The sequence below is a fragment of the Garra rufa genome, chromosome 9 (genome assembly GCF_049309525.1).
Source record: "Garra rufa chromosome 9, GarRuf1.0, whole genome shotgun sequence".
Lineage (NCBI taxonomy): Eukaryota > Metazoa > Chordata > Actinopteri > Cypriniformes > Cyprinidae > Garra > Garra rufa.
The window spans coordinates 48,042,897-48,054,614 of NC_133369.1; the positions used below are offsets into that span (position 1 = coordinate 48,042,897).

The following is an 11,718-nucleotide window of genomic DNA, read 5'->3' on the forward strand; positions in this document are numbered from 1 at the left end:
TTTGTAACAAAGCAAAGGTGACAGTTATTGGCTAAACACTTATTTAAGAGACATGTTAAATCAGCTGCATATTATTTGAATCCGCTTTTATTTAATTGAAAATTAAAACATTGAGTATTATGATTATAAAATTGCAAAAAACTGTAATTTAACTAAAATAACTAACTGTAATGTGGATTGTGTTTGAAAATAAGCACTGGTTTGTTTACATACATGCAGCATGTGATGGTGTTTTTGGAGTATCTCTACAGAGAGACCGTCTCATTGACAATTTCTGTGTCTGTATAAGCTAGTGAAGTTGGAGAATTCCTAACTGTTTGACCAAGTTTTTACTTTATAATTAATGTGTTGTTCATATGTCATGGATTATCGTATGTTGTCTTTGGTTTTTCTCATATTTTGTCTTTTGATCTTTTGAAGGATGCCTCGGAAAGGTAGGAGATCCCAGGCTCAAAAAATTCGTTGGACAAAGTTAGACCTGACAGGACAGACGGGCATGACGGACGTTGCTCAGTTTTCTACTGGACAGCACGGCGAAGATGGTGACAACACATCTACAATTATATCCGTGCAGGCGTCTCATTGCCAGAGCGATGCAAGGTATGATGTTTTCTCACGAAATCATCAGTGCACATGTGTAGCTCTGACATTTCTTGCGTACCACAGTGAGGGAACTCGGTTCAAACAGTCTGACCTTGACCGAGTGCTACAGGAGGGTGATGCTTTGTATGTCGGCATTAAAATGCAACTTATTGCTGAAGGAAGATTGCGACAGGATCTTCTAAGCATGGATGAAGTACCTGTGAGCATCACAACTTCTAACCACACGTACAGTGTACAGAAGTCAGAAGTGCTGAGGGGATATCTGAGAGCCAGAGGAATGCAAGAAATGGAAGGATGGTGGATTCCTCTTCATGAAAGACTTCAGTGTCTTTCATCAGATGTCAGCCATGCACTGCTTATTGTTTCTCCAGAGTGTATTGCTGTGTTCAGAGATGCATCTGGAAGATATGGATTTTTTGATTCCCATTCCAGAACTGCCGAAGGTTTGCCACATCCTACTGGTGATGGAACTGCAGTTATGGTTACTTTTACTTACCTGACTGACATGGCCCACAAATTACTTGAGCTTTTTCAGACTCGTGGTGCTGAGACTTGCTATGATTTCATGCCCGTTTCTTTTGAAAAGGAGCAGCTGTCCGAGAAACCATGCTCATCATCAGCATGTGTGTCACCATCTCAAGTAAATTCATCTATGCCGAAAACACAAACAAATGCAGACATTGATGTCCAAAACCAAAGTGTCATAAATGTTTTAAAAACAAACAAGCAACGAAGAAGAAAAGAAATGCGTAAAGTTGTGAATCAGAAGCAAGAAGCAAGACTTGAGAAAACACCTCCACATTTTGTCCGAGAACAAAGAAGAAGAGAATATGAAAGAGAGAAATATGCCACCAGTTTGCAGTTTCGGAAGAAGAAAATTAAGGGAACCAAAAAGAAGTATGATCAAGATCCTTTTACCAGATTCAAAAAGATAGAGTACTTGGCCAAGAGGTACAACACTGATGTACTCTTCCAGAAAAAAAGGAAAGAGTACTTAATCAGGAAGTACCGCACTGATGCTCTTTTTCAGAAGAAAAAGAGGGACTACATGGTCAGGAGGTACCACACTGATGCTCCTTTCCAGAGGAAAATGAAGGACTACATGGTCAGGAGGTACCGCACTGATGCTCCTTTCCAGAGGAAAATGAAGGATTATGTGTTCAAAAGGTACCACACTGATGATCTTTTCCAAAGGAAAATGAAGCACTACATGGCCAGAAGATATGCAAGTGATTCAGAGTATAGGTCTCACCACATTCTTCTTTGTACTCTCCATAAGAAACAGAAGTTTCTCACAGATGTAGGATTTCGCATTCTTTATAAGTTGCGAAATGCATTGAGGATCAAAAGGAAGTACAAGCCATACGTTCATTCCAGCCAGGATACACCCAATTCTGATGCGACAACCCAGCCTGTTTCCAACAGCTTAATGCAAAAGGCCATCTCTGCATTTCGGTGTCAAGTTAAGCATGGTCCAACTTACGTCTGCACAGTGTGTCACAGGACTCTTTTTCCGAATCAAGTCAAGATCTGTAATAGAACACTATATGTCAAGAATGTTCTTGTTGCAGCCTGTTGCTTAACCGGAAAATATGTCCATGCTTGTGACAGTGCCTGCACAGTTTCTTGTGCAGTTCCAGAAGAGAGAAGACAGGAATGGATCTGCCACACTTGTCACAATCATCTGAAGAGAGGATCTATGCCCTCTATTGCAGTGGCAAACAAACTCGAATTGCCTACCATCCCTGCAGAACTACTCGAGCTGAACGTGCTTGAGCGACAGCTCATTGCCAGAATCGTTCCCTTTGCAAAAATAGTTGCATTGCCCAAAGGACAGCAAAGAGCAGTGCATGGTGCTGTTGTGTGTGTTCCCTCTGAGGTGGAGCAAACGGTCAACTGTCTGCCACGGCCTAGTAGTGAGTCCCAGCTTCTACAGGTAAAGCTGAAAAGGCACATCAAGTTCAAAGGGTACCAACACTTCCATACGGTGAATATGCACAATGTGCTAGCCGCTTTAAGGAAACTGAAAGCTACGCATTCAGAGTACAGGGACATTGTGATAATTGAAGCTGCCACTTTTGAACTTGTCCCTGATGATGAGCTGGATGACACAGCGGAAAAACAGGGTGTTGTTGCCTCTGAACAGGATGACCAGAACGTCAGCACTGAGGAAAAGGATGAACTCAGGCCTGGCCTCACTCTGGACACATGCATGCAGCCGCTTGACATTGGACAGGACTTGCTGTCGTACGGTGAGGGAATTTTCAGCATTGCGCCTGCTCAAGGGAAAAAGCCAGTTGGATTTTTCCGGATTCCCAAGTTGGAAGCTATGTCTTTCCCTGTCCAGTTTTGCACTGGACAGAACACAATTGATGAGGCGCGACAAGTTGCATTGTCACCGAGCATGTACTTCAATGCTAGACTGTTCTGCGTGGATTCTCGTTTCGCCAAAGACCAGAGTTATCTCTTTTTTGCACAGTTTGTCACTGAAACGCACATGGCTAGAAACAGCATGTCTATCCAGTTGCGAAAAGGCAAACCCGTTACGAGAGATGGACGTAGGATCTCCAACAAGCTTCTTCAGGACGATCGTGAGGTCGAAAGGCTGGTCCACAGCCGTGACGCCACAAGGTTCATGCAACCCTTGAGGGGCACTCCATCTTACTGGGAGAAAACATTGAGAGATCTACAGGCCATGATCCGGCAGTTGGGGACTCCTACTTTTTTTTGCACTTTTAGTGCAGCCGAAATGCGATGGCCGGAAGTGATAACGGCAATCAAGGCTCAGCAAGGTGAAGAGGTTGACTTTTCGGAGCTTGACTGGACGACGAAATGTGAAATCCTTCGTAGTAACCCCGTCACCGTCATGCGGATGTTTGAGAAACGGGTGGATGCGTTAATGACTCATCTGCTTTTGTCACCTGCTCAACCCATCGGTGAAGTCGAGGATTACTTTTATCGAGTCGAGTTTCAAGCCAGAGGAAGCCCTCATATTCATCTGCTGGCCTGGGTGAAGGGGGCGCCAGAGTTCGAAAATCAGTCTGATAAAGAAGTGTGTGACTTCATTGACCGTTACGTTTCCTGCCAGTTGCCGGACCCTACCACCGACCCCGAGCTTCATAAAATCGTCACCGAAGTTCAACTTCACAGCAGGAAGCACTCCAAATCTTGCAAGAAAGGAAACCTGTTGTGTAGGTATGGGTTCCCTAAACTCCCCGTCTCTGAGACCACCATCACCCGTCCACGACCACCGCGTCCTGAGGAAGACGAGGACGAAGACCCAAACCGCCCAGACGGAAAGAAGGCAAGACAGGAAGCTCTCCGAAAAGCGATAAACGACGCAAGGAAGAAACTCAAGCCGGTGTGGGATTTGTTAAATGATCCCCAGGCCTCCTTTGACAGCTTGTCAGACCTGCTGGCCAAATGTAATCTGTCCATGAAGGATTACAATGGTTACGTTGAGGCATTGACCACTTCGAGTGTGATTTTGCTGAAGCGTGATCCAAAGGAGGCTTGGGTGAATGGATACAACCCAGATCTGCTGAGGGCATGGAACGCCAACATGGACATTCAGTTTGTTCTGGACTCTTACAGCTGTATCATGTACATGCTGTCTTACATTTCCAAGCCAGAGCACGAAATGAATGATTTCCTGAAGAGCGTCATCAAGGGTGTTCGCGAAAGCAACGTGAACGAAGAGGATGAAATGAAGAACATAATGCAGGCCTACTCCAAACACAGGCAGGTGAGCGCTCAGGAGTCTGTGGCAAGAACATGCAGCTTACCAATGAAGAAGTGTTCACGAAACGTTGTGTTTATACCGACAGATGACGACGCCCTGAAGATGAGTTTGCCCCTTAGTGCCCTGCACAACAAAGATCCTGATTCAGAGGATGTCTGGATGTCAGGTATGATAGACAAATACAGAGCAAGGCCTCAAACACTGGAGTTCGAGATGATGTGTCTGGCGGATTTCGTCTCCAATTACCGTGTTGTGTATGGTCGGCAAACTCAAGGAAAGAATGTCCTCCGACTGCTCAACGGTATGGGCTTCATTCAGAAGAGGACTGTTGGTAAGGCTGCGATCATCAGGTATGCTCGGTTTTCGGAGGAGAAGCAACCGGAAAAGCATTACGGAAGACTGGTGAAACTTTATGTGCCACATCGCTTCAACGAACAGCTGAAACCCCAGCGATATCCAACTTATCAGGAGTTTTACAAAGGTGCGTTTGTTGAACTCCCGGCACACCCCGGGCTCCTGATGCCTGTCTGCGCCATAGTCAAAGCACACCAGGAGAACTATGAAAAACACAGCAAAGAGGTGGATCAAGCATTCGAACAGCTGCAGCGGGACGGACCAGCTGAGAATGCTTGGACCGCCTTTGCGCCTGAAGTTGACATAGATCGCCTGGAGTGCATAGCGGAACGAGAAGACGTCGATCCAGAAGAAGATGAACAAGACGATGTCCCGGATTACCAGATTCTTCGTGGAGATGGAGACGGAGTCGTACCACAGATAGAGGCACCACAGATGACTGCTGAATTTGTCAGGAGGATGTTCAGGAGTCTAAACGAGACGCAGGCAGCCATTTTTTACGCTGTCCGCCAGTGGTGTCAGAAGCGTGTGTGGGGTCAAAATCCAGAGCAGTTTTTTTACTTTTTGTCAGGCGGTGCTGGCTGTGGGAAGTCACACGTCATCAAGTGCGTACACACGGAGGCAACCAAGATTCTGCGACAACTCCCTCGACTCCGGGAAGAAGGGGATCTCTCAGTGCCTACGGTGCTGTTGTCTGCTTTTACTGGAACGGCAGCATTCAACATCTCCGGTAAAACGCTGCATTCCCTTTTAAAGCTGCCACGGAGTCTGAAGCCACCATACCAGGGACTTGGTAACTCCCTTGATGAAGTGAGAGCAGCTTTACGCGACGTGGAGATCCTTATCATCGACGAGGTATCCATGATCTCAAAGGACATGTTTGCTTACATCAACTGGAGATTTCAGCAGATCAAAGGCAGCAAGAAGCCTTTTGGAGGGATCTCTTGTCTCGCCGTAGGGGATTATTATCAGCTGCCCCCGACAGGTAAAGCCAAACCGCTGTGCGTGTTTGAAGAGGATGTGCTGGACTTCTGGAAGGACAATTTTCAAATCGTCACCCTGACAGAGATCATGCGCCAGAAAGAAGACCTCGCTTTCGCTCAGCTGTTGAACAGACTGCGAGCAAAGCCGAAGGCCGAACCTCTCAGGGAAGACGATAGAGCTTTGTTACTCCAAGCTGTGAAAAATTCAGAAGACTGTCCGCGTGAAGCTCTGCACATATTCGCCACCAACAAAGAAGTCCTCAAGTTCAATACCGAGACTGTGCAGGCCCTTTACACTGACATCATAACAATTGATGCCGAAGACTACAGGAAAGACCCCACAACAGGAGGGATGAAGAGACTACGCAAACCCGCCACTGGAAAAAAGGACAACTTACTTGACACCATAGAAGTTGCCGTGGGAGTTCGTGTAATGGTGACCAGGAATCTGGACGTAGAAGACGGAATCGTCAACGGATGTTTTGGCAGGATTGCAAACATCGTCACCAAACAGAAGGATGGATTCGCCACAGTGGAGATGCTAGGCCTTCAACTCGACAATCCAAACGCCGGCCAGAAACACCGCAAAAAAGTAGGAGGTGAAGAAGACGTCTTGGTCTACATCGAGAGATCCGAAGAGACTCTGAGGAAAGGAGCGATTCGTCGTCAGTTTCCCATCAAGTTAGCTTACGCCTGCACAGCCCACAAAGTTCAAGGCATGACAATGCAGTCTGCAGTAGTGTCCTTGAAGAAGATTTTTGAGCCAGGAATGGCCTACGTTGCCCTTAGCAGAACCACTTCCCTACGTGGATTACACATCACAGACTTCGACGAGAAGAAGATATATGCAAACCCTGAAATCACAGCCTCTTTGCAGGCCATGAGGACAGCACCAGTCGAAGAAATTATGCCACTTCTGCGGCACGTTAGGGAGAACAGGCAGGAACATACCCTCACCATCATTCACCACAACACAGAAGGACTTGGACCCCACATCGAGGACATCAGATTGCATCATGAGCTGCGTCACGCGGATATTCTCTGTCTGACGGAAACACACCTGTCCGGATCGTCTACTTCATCGGATCTCCAATTGGACGGATATAATCTATTTACCCGCAACAGACACGTCTCCTACTCCACACATCAAGACATTGGGAAGAAGAACGGAGGTGGAGTCGCAATATATTGCAAGGAGCACATTCCAGCTCAGCCCCGGCAATATATACAAAGTGTGACCGATCTGGAGTTCGTTGTCATCAAATTAGATTCGCCAATAAAGGCAGCCATCGTAGCTGTGTATAGGCCGCCACAGTACAACATTGGTGATTTTTTGACTAACCTGAAGGGTATGCTGGATTATCTTGACCTCGCACACGACGACCTTGTCATCATCTGTGGAGACTTTAATGAGGACCTCCTGCACACTGGGAAAAAACCTATTCTGGAGTTGTTTGAAGCTCGAGGGTACACTCAACTGATTACAACAGCGACGACGGACAAACACACACTACTCGATCATATCTTCATTTCGAATCCGGACCTCTGCCTTCAGTCGGGTGTAATACAGAGCTACCACAGTTACCACAATCCTGTGTACTGTGTTTTGCGTTTGACATAGGTGGTTTTGTTTTGGTTGTTGTTGGGAAATGTTTTGCAGTGTAATGCCAACGGGTTGGCTTGCATGGTTGTGTTTATGTGTTATGCCATACAGAACCGTTGGGACCAAGCATGTATTAACGGTGCGGGTTGGGCTTTCCGACAGCCTTAGCCAACGGGTTGGCGTGTATGGTTGAGTTTTGGTGTTAGGCCATACGGAACCGTGGCACTGTGCATTCATTAACGGTGCCAGTGGGCTCAGAACAGCCTTAGCCAACGGGTTGGCGTGTATGGTTGAGTTTTGGTGTTAGGCCATACGGAACCGTGGCACTGTGCATTCATTAACGGTGCCAGTGGGCTCAGAACAGCCTTAGCCAACGGGTTGGCTCGTATGGTTGAGTTGTGGTGAGACGTATGGTCGTCTTGAGGTTTTGTGGCGCTGAGCTCTACCAGGATAGAAGAGCAGTACCTACAACAGCAGGAAGGACGAGGATAGAAGTAGACTGGCAGCTTCAGGGAGGACACTGGCAGCAGCACCAGCGATAGACAGGATACAGGAAGCAGTAAGTGAGTAACAGCACTAACATGAAGATAGCAAGGTAAAGGGGGAGGTAGTAAGACACTATTATATTAGAAGTTTTAACTTGAATTTGTTCGACAATCTGTACTAAATGTATTATATGCAGTTCACTGTTATTCTGTCATTAATATGTGCCCTTCTGTAAAGTTGCAGGAAGAGACAAAAGCAGTCCTGTACAAGACTGGATGCTACTCTGCAATATACCATCCAAAGCTAAGTGTTTAAACATTTTGATTCAATCACTGTACTACTGCACATCATAACCACATTTGTAGGAAAATGTTAATCCTAATCTCATTTTGATGTTGATGTTTTTCAGCAGTTGTGCAGTTGAAGTCAGAATGCCTGAGAAGATCAAGTGTGCTACAACACTAATGATGACAGCATCTGAATACCGGCATCTGTGGTAAGCATAAGATTAGTAGTGTCTTTCTGTAAAGTTAAATTGTGAATTTACTTTTATTTACTAGTTTATTAGTATTTGGGTATGATAATGATCCCATTATTCATTTATTATTTACAGGATGGGACCAGTAGTTGAAGGCACTGAAGACCAGAGCAAAGGCCAATGCTGAAGACAGAAGAAGCAGAGAAGCATACTAAAGCACCGATGTAAGTTCATAAATACTTCTAGTAAAATCTAGTGTTTCAGTCCATTTTATTATACATTGAGCTTAGAATTTTAAAGTGTAAACGGTTCTCTTGCAAGACAAATCACACCTGTCTTTCAAACTTTGTTTTTCATAAGTCTTGTGGAGTCAAAACAATTAAAATAAATTTACTAATGGTATCACATCTGTTATACTTCCTCTACCACAGGACATCCAGCCTGTAAGACGAGTCAGATCCAGTGGCTAGATGGCGGGCGATCCTTCATCTAATACAGTTAATCTTAATATGTTTAGAAATTATTTGACCATACAACATAATTGGTTTAATTTCTAAATATATTAATATTCCATATATTAGGTTAAATGAATGTGTTTTTGCAATGTCTGCGCCATGCCAGAAGAGGATGGGTTTCCCCCGTTGTTGAGTCGGGTTCCTCTCAAGGTTTTTACCTCCTGACTTTATGGAGTTTTTTCCTTGCCACTGTCGCCATTGGCTTGCTCACTGGGGGTGTTGTGCCAGATCCTGTCTCTTTCCCGGGTCCTTTCCAACTAAGGTTTCCAAAACAGGGGTTTTTGAGTTGATTAAAATCGTGTAAATAATGAATTAATATTAAATTAAATAGATAGGACTGCACAATTTTTTTAAATTAAAAATAAACCATGTTATGGCAATTATCAAAACTAAAACAGCTGCACTTCTTTAAACCACTGTATAAGTGTATATATAAAATATACGTAAAAATATAATGTGTATCTATCTAAACATCTGCATGTTTTTACATTTATTTATGTGACTATATGTAAATATCTTTATTAATTTATATGTAACTGTCTATATATATATATATAAAAAATAATAAACATAAATTAATTAATTCAAAATAATAATTAAGTGATGTTTAAAATAAGTATTTTACAATTTAAAGCTTAGTTATATTTTATTATATATTGAGTAACATATATTAATTTATTTTATTATAATTCTGTAAAGTAAAATGGTCATATATTCATATTTTATATTATACAGTACAATTGTCGCATTGCAAGAGTAGTATTTCTGTTTTCACTTTTATAATTTTAATAGTGGTAAAACAATAAGGGTATAATATTTAAATGACTTCACTGAAATAATGTTTACTGGTAGCCAATAAAACACTTTAGGATCTAGATGCGTGACTGGGATCAGGATTGGTGGACAGGATTTGGCACAACAGGTGCTTTTCTTAATAATTTTAATAAACATTTTAGGTGAATTGGCAAATCAAGTCTGTTTGTCTTTATTGAATGGTTCATTGAGATGGTAAGAACTTACTTTTAAATTAGGTTTATACATTTCTCTAAATGAAGACCACATTAAGTGTAAATCTTTATTTGTTTTATTATAATTCTGCAAATTAACTATGTGTACTTATCCAAGACCACAATATGTCTGAATATCCAATAAGCAAACTTTAGTATCTAAACCTGAAAAAAAACACACTCTTACTTGATCTGGAAAGGTATCATTAATCATTTGCGTTTTCACTTCCTGGATTGCTGTTGTAGCTCAGAAGATCATTCACTGCTTATGTCACTCATATGTTGAACTGCATGCTAGTACAGTACTACTCGTACTATTTTAGTCTGTCTTTCTGTGGCAGAAATAATACAAGTGTTATGTAGGTTTGTAGTTCTAAATTCAGCAACATTACATTTTTTTAATAACCTGCCTATGTCTCATATGATAACAAATGTCTGCTTTGCTTTCACTTTGTGCTCAATACATAAACATTTCTACATGATTGCATAGAATCACTTTAATTATGGAGCCTGTTCACAAACTTTTGTGCTGAGTCAAATCTGCAATATTTGACATAATTTTGTAGATATACATTAGTCTTCTCTGTTATATCTTTATTATTGATAAACACTACATGTGTTTTGGCAATAGCGTTGTTGATGGAAGTTCCTGGCTTTTTTTTTTTTTCATCTTCCGGCCTTTAGTATTGTGGTATTGGTGCTGAAATTGCTCAAAAGTCCTCATTGGAGTGCTGAAAGGTTGAGAGCATGACATCTAGAAGCTGGCTCTATCTCATGCCTTCCTTCCCAAGTCTCTGGACTATTCAGAAGACCCAGGTTTGGTTATCAGGTGACCTTAGCTGTCCTCTCAGCCCACTTGATATAGCTGTGACTGAGTATAATTTTCTCTAAAATATTGTGTTAAAACTAATGCATTTATTTACTTTTTATTAATTATACACAAAATTAAAAACAGAAAACGGAGTGTCTATTCCTACTAACTTCTGTGTCAGCTTCTGTGGTCTCGTCTTTTTCAAGTTTTATAAATAGAAAATCCTGCTATTTTAAATAAGAGTTTAAATCTATACTTATTTGCACTTAATGTAAAATTTAATATTTCGGATTCATACAAGGTACTTGAAGTACGTGAATTTGACTTTTCTGAAATTTAGGTCCTGGAAAACCCTTGAAAACAGCCATGAAAAGGTACTTGAAACATACTTTAATTTCTTTAAGGCAGTATATATGACATTATTGTTCATTTTGGCTTAGATAAAAACGATAATTTCACGCAAAATTAACAATGCAGCGAGTGTTAAGAACAGAGGCATTTCACCGCACGAGATCTCGCGGTATTACATTGAGGTGAAAAGCGGTTCTCGTGATATCATTATAAATGTTTTTCTGGTAAAATCTTTCATAGTGCTTGCATTACATTGTTTGCTATTTTATTGCATTGCATGTGCTGTTTGGGAATGCAAATTCTGCACAAGCTTAGAGCACGTCTCTATCTCAGCAGCTCGGTCCACAAACTCTTTCTCTGCATATGCTGTGAGTTTAGAATGCTTAATCCTTTGTGAAAAAGTGTGTGTGTGTGTGTGTGTGTGTGTGTGTGTGTGTGTGTGTGTGTGTGTGTGTGTGTGTGTGTGTGTGTGTGTGTGTGTATAATCTCAAGATTTATTACGTAAATCATCTATGCCATGCCAACATAGAAGAATACTTCAACATATGCATCGCCATTTCAAAATAAAAGTCACCCTGAATTTGCTTAGGTCTAAATATTAAAATGTAATTTATTTAAACGTCATGAATCGCGCTGTAAAGAAACCAGGCCGTTTCAGGAATATGTAATAATACATAATAAAATCAACTTATATTTTTCAGGTTAATCATGTATTCATAAGAAAAAAAAAGTTTGATTATGGAACCCCTCAAATGCACCTCACTGAGAAAGAATGACAAACAAGT

At 42.1% G+C, this 11,718-nt stretch overlaps 1 long non-coding RNA gene across 1 annotated transcript; it reads left to right on the forward strand.

Annotated features, from left to right (window-relative positions):
- The first annotated feature begins 427 nt into the window (after window positions 1-427).
- On the forward strand, window positions 428-8,459 carry LOC141342219 (uncharacterized). Its single transcript, XR_012356679.1, has 3 exons — window positions 428-600; window positions 8,009-8,267; window positions 8,385-8,459. It is a non-coding gene; the product is annotated as an uncharacterized lncRNA (long non-coding RNA).
- The last annotated feature ends 3,259 nt before the right edge of the window (window positions 8,460-11,718 follow it).